Consider the following 6,387-nt stretch of genomic DNA (forward strand, 5'->3'; position numbering starts at 1 on the left):
AAAGGTTTCATGGTTACGCTTATTCTATTGTTTGAACTCACTAGGCGTAAGCCTAACACTTTTCTCGGAATGGCTTGCTCATCAGGTTCCTTTAGTGGTGGTGTATCGAAGGGTTGAGAAGTTTGTCGTTCGTAAAAGTCTTTTTTTTTTGTAGTCAAGGCACTTGGTGATTTGAGCGTTGCAATTTTGGTTGAAGTTCGTTTTGTTGGAGATGATAGAGACACCCGTTCTTAATCTAGGCAAAGAATTGTTTAGATTATTAGGTTGTCAATTATCGTCTCAGTTTTATTTTGTAAACGCTTTAATTCCCACTTTTGTTGGGTGATCGACTTATTTAAGCTTTCAAAAAAAAAACTATGTTGTTTGAATCACTGGTTTAGATTATCTCCTCCCTCGTTGTACCCCTTTTGTTATATTTTTTAGAGTGTTACAATTCTCATCATCAGACTCATTAACTAAGTTCTGATTCTCCGCAGTCGATGTTGTACCTGTAAAAGGTTAAGAAGATTAGACCCATAATAAAATCAATTCCCAAAATAATATTAAATTGACTCAAACAAAAAAATTCTTAATCACCTCTCAAAACTTGAAAATTCACTTAGACTTTTAAGCTCAACAAAAAATAATGCTGATACTAAACAAAAAAAAACTCTAAGATAAAAAAAATATTCCAACACCAAAAAAAATGTAAAATAAACTCTAAGAAGTAAATACAAACTAATACTAAAAAAATTAAAACAACAAAAAATTTAAACTATAAAAATTGACACAAAAAAAATTATAACTATGTAAAAAAAATTAACAATCAAAATAAAAAAAATTAACCTACACAAAAAAAAATAAGAAAAGAAAAAACATTCTAAAAAATACCACTGATATCGCTCAAAGTTAGAAAAAAAATCACTCCTCACTGGATACAAAGGTTACCGGTCAAAACACTCATCACTCAAGAACATTCATACTTATAGCTCATCAAAATCTTGATACACTCATCGCTCATACTCCTCCCCGGTCAAGAAGTTCATCACTCAAATTAAAAAACTTTCACCGGTCAAAACCAAAACTTAACTTTCATTACTCAACACTACAAAGTTCTCACCGGTCAAAAATGCTTATCGCTCAAAATACTTAACACTCCTCATCGGACATCACTCACAAGAACAAAATCACAAAGTTATCGCTCAACTCACATTACAGTTCATCGCTCAAACATTACAGGTTACTTTCTTCGGTCAAATCTTATCATTCAAAATATTAAGAACAGATTAGGTTAAGAGTTCATATTCAAGAACAGGATCTGATTTGAAGTCCAATACAAACCTTTAAGATAAGAAATATAGATGAAGGATTAGGAAATATTGTCCAAGATTGTTTAAACAGTCCAATGATCCAAAGATATTAGATGAATGAAATAGAACTTGTTCGATGAATGAAAAGGAAAAACTTCGTCTGATGAAGTGATGTGTGATGAAGAATAAGTAGAAAGTAAGATGAAATGAAATAAAGAGTGAAAGGTAAATCGAACACCCTTTATATAGGGTAAAATTTGAGATGACTTGGCAAAGAATGATTAGACAAAAACAAATCATGCAGATTGAAGACTCTTGCTTTGTCCGATAACAAGGCTTCATCGAACAAAGCCTTGTACGATGGATAAGGTTATCGCTCAAAGCTTTGAGCGACGAGGAGGTTCATCGGCCAACACTTTGGTCGATAAACAAGCTCATCGGTCAAGCTTTAATCGATGAACTAACTCATTGTTCAAAAGGAAATATAAGGAACTGAATACAATTAGGCCTTGGGCGGATAGGACATTCATCGCCCAAACCTGTATCCAGAGACCTATTTATCCCCTAAGTCTTCATAAGGATCACCAAGTCGCTCAAGAAATGTCCGGATAGCCTCTTCATCGGACAACACTATGTCTGGATTGAACCTTCACTGACAACACTTTGTCTGGATATGGTCCTCATTGGACAAGCCTGTATCTGTATGTCTTCATCTCTCAACACTTTATCTTCCAAACTTGTAATCACATAGGGATTAAAAAATTATTTACTCCCCCTTGAATATAGATAAATTAAAAACAGTATAAAAGATAGATCATTATGCTACCTATGAAGATTTGCTCAGGTTCTGAACTGAGTTGTTCAGAAGCTGTATTGAAGACCAGGTCCTGAACTGTGTGCTCAAAAACTAATATGGCATATCATACAATCCCCCTCAAACCATGCATCGGTATATCATGTGATTAAATATCTGAAATCAACACAACAAATGACAAACCTGCAAAACAGATTAAACAGATTTTGGTACCCATACAAACATGGGTCCTAATTTGTTAGCATTGGTCTGTGGAATATTATATGTGTCATACCATTTGTTCTTATCAGATATTTTCTCTTTAGATCTCTTCACAGGTAAGTCAGAATTGCAATAAGTATCATACCAATTGTTATCATACCTACCAGCCAATCCAGCTGTCTACATACCATCTGTTGGCTTTTCTCTTGTTGATAAAGTCATTTGTTCCACAAGTTGAACAACAAATTCTTTGCTTGCTAAGGCTGATAAGTTGGTTAGTAGATTCAACAACACAAGGTAGAATAGTCTTATAAACAAATGAATTGTTATTACATATAGAGTATTGCGAAGACTTACTATTAAAATCTTTTACATCAGATTTCTTAAGCCAAATCCTTTTCATTTTATTAAAATGATTATCTGACTCAATAACATAACCTTTGTAAAACTAATTTGAATTATGAGATTTGTTCTTTGAAACACTTGATTTAGAACTACTTGAATAAATGTTGGATTTGACACTAGAATTGTCATTCAAGCAAGTTTTACACTTAGAATGAAAATCGGTTGAGCTTGAAGTATTTGTTTTAGAAAATTCTTTATTTTCTTTAGCAACTTATCTCTTTCTTTAGTAACAAAATCATATATCTTTTTAAACTCAGATCTTATATTTATCTCAGTCACAATATCAGTTTTTAAATCAGACAATTTGTTTGAAGTTTCAAAGATTTTACCTTCCAGATCTGACCTTTCCTTTTCAAAACTTCTTCTTTCTTTTTCAATTTCTCAGAAATTCCCTTCTCATTATCAGAAGCAATGTCTAGTCTTTTCTTTTTCTCAGTCAGCTCCTTAGCAATAGATGCATACTTCTTCGCAATATTCCTTTTCTCAATAGCAAAAGCTTTTCTTTCTTCATCAAAAACTTTCTGCTTAGCAGCAATACTCTTTTAAATTTCCAGATATTACTTCTCTGACTCTATCACAGATTCTTTCTTCTCATTATCAAACTTGGCTCTTTCCAAAATGATTATCTTTTCAAATTCAGAAATTCTCTCTAACAGATTTGCATTATTCAGCTCAAAAACCTTAATTTTACCTTCAAGTATCTTCTTTTCAGTATTAAATTTCTTTTCTTCTTCAATAACCCTTTCCTTTTCCTTTTCAAGTCCCTTTTTATCATAATTCAATCTTCAGACTCTAATAGATTTTCCAATTCAATTGATCTTTTCTTTTCCTTCTCAAGTACTCTTCTTTCAGAAATCAATTCCTTTTCAGCTTCATAAACGCTTGTAGTTAACTCATAATTTCCTTTAATTGCTTAACATTTCTTTTCAGAAAATTAGATGAAAAACCTCTAGACATGAATTCATCAATATCTTTGGCCCAACAAAGATTAGAATGGTTTTTATAAAACATCTTAGCATACTTATCTTGCTCCTTTTTAAATTTCATCTCCAACTCAGAAATTCTTTCTTTAAGTTCCTTATTCTCTCTTTCTATCATGAATTCCATTTTACACAAATCGAATTGATTAAATCTTTTGATCTTTTTACAGTTCAAAACTTAGAGAATTCACCAAAAATCAAACACTTATCAGACGAAATTCAACCTTATCAGACAACTCACAAACAATTCACAAAATATCGGTCAACACTGAGATATCAGACAACACTAATCAATTCTTATCGCCCAAAACTTCTTATTGTCGAAGTCTTTATCGTTCACACCCTTTTAACGCACAACCCTTAATCGGATACTTCTTTATCGGACACTTCTTTATCAATCACCAAATGATATCGGACAAGTCTTCACCGCAGAAACACTTTATCGGACAAGTCTTATCCGGATATGGACCTTATCGGATAGTATGTTGATCGATAAAGAAGCTTATCGCTCACAAGTTGAACGATTAGCAAAGATATCGCTCACAAGTTAAGCGACGAGGAAGAGATTTATCGGTTAAGAGTTACAAAAAAAACAAGTCCAATAGGCGATGAACCAAAATCACCTTAGTTATATGTGATGAGTATGACAAATCAGACAACAAACAGTTTATCAAATTATTGATTATCTCATAAGCAGTTTTATTATGTCTTTTGACAATGATCGTGCGATTTTGTGTGAAGAATGCGATAGATACAACTTCAGCCCACAAATATAAAGGTAAGCCAGAGTATACAAGCATTGTGCGAGTAGCTTCAACCAGAGTTCGAAAGGCAGAAAAATTGTGAGAAATCCTGACAGAGTGAAGAAAACTTTGAAGGGTCTCATTTGTGAACTCTGTGCAGTTGTCACTTCGAATCTTTTGCACAGGATGTTGTTGAAGAACTTGAATGCACTTTATAAATGCAATAATCAGCTTCGGCGTATCAGACTTGGCTCTTAGAAACTCTAGCCACGTATATCTAGAATAATCGTCAATCATTACCAAAATATACTTTTTTGCCTCCTAATGATTGAGTCTGCATCGGTCCATACAGATCCATGTGTATCATCACGAGCGGAGATTTGCAAGACGATTCAGTTTTGACTTTATGGGAAGTTTTGGTCATCTTCCAAATTTCACACGTTGAGCACAAAGAATCCTTGTCAAACCTCAATTCTGGTAGACCAATGACAAGATTTTTGCTTACGAGTTTGTTGATATATTTGAAGTTTTGATGAGATAATATGTGATGCCATATCCAACTGTCTTCTTTTTTTGCCTTTGGAATTAGACAGATAGACCGAGAAGCAGTCAGAGTTGTGAAATTCACTGCATACAGATTACGTTATCGTTCAGCTCGAATAACTTCAATTCCTTCCAAGTCAACGATGGCACATCCTTTAACAAAGAATTTAACATTGAAACCGTTGCCACAAAAATGGCTTATACTGAACAAATTATGCTCCAATCCTTCAACGTAGAAGACTTTCTTAATTGTTACGGTGCCATTTGACAATGTGCCATGTCCTCTTACATGAACTTTCTTCTTGTTACCAAAAGTGACTGTTCCACCAGGCTTCTTTTTAAAATCAGTCAGGAAGTGTCTATATTCTGTCATGTGTCTAGAGCATCCCGAGTTTATGTACCACACATGGCAGTCCTATAAAAACAATCACTGAGATTTAGGTACCCATTTCATAATGGGTCTTGTTGGGTTAGGAATCACATTAGTAGATACAAATTTTATTCGTCATTCATATCTTTGTTTTGGAATTCTTTAAATCAACTTTCAGATTAAAATTTCTCTTGAAAGAATTACAATTTCTCTTGAAAGAATTACAAACACAACTACTACAGTTTGCTTTTAAGCTTTTTACAGAAGAATTAGCTTATGAAATATTTTCAGATTTCTTCTGTGAATAATTATTCTTCTTGCAAACTTTGCCATGCCTTTTCAAATGTGTCACTGAAAAAGATTTTGAATTAGTAGATGTTTTGATAGATGAGCATTCCACTGTAACATTTTGGACAGATTTAATAGATTTAGTAGTAGTCTTAGAATCATTTTGAGATTTAACTCCAGAAGACTCTCCTATATCAAAAATGTTATCAGAAAGATTTATCTTATCAATAACAGTGGATTTAGTTTTGGATTCAATCTGAGTAACCTCTAAATTTTTATCCACTGAACTTAAAGATATTTTAATGTCATGTTCAAGTTTAATGGTTTTACTCATCAGCTCGGTTCGGTCATCAAAACATGAACTCAATTTCTTTTCAACTTCTGAAATCTTTTAAATGTTAGACTCATGCAGTTTGTCCTTACAAACCAGACACATGGTCAACTCTGAAATTTGTTCATTAAGCTCATTAGATTTGGCCAGAAATTCATTTTGAGCACAAATATTTAACTCTTTTTCAGACTTGAACTCATCTTCAAGTTCAGAGATTTGTTTCATTAAAACATATATTTTCTTGTTCAAATCAACTTCAGAATTTGGAAGCTCAGTCCAATCCTGTTCAATGAAAGTTTCAAAATTCGATGAAAGTTTCAATTTTGAAAACTTCAGTGGGATACATTGATTCAAGCTCAGTGTGTAAAAATGGAATTTCTTTGGTTTCATAGCTTGAATTTGAATCATCATATTTTAGTCCCA

Source organism: Cynara cardunculus (genome assembly GCF_001531365.2).
Source record: "Cynara cardunculus var. scolymus isolate 2C chromosome LG 14, CcrdV1, whole genome shotgun sequence".
NCBI classification, from domain to species: Eukaryota; Viridiplantae; Streptophyta; class Magnoliopsida; order Asterales; family Asteraceae; genus Cynara; species Cynara cardunculus.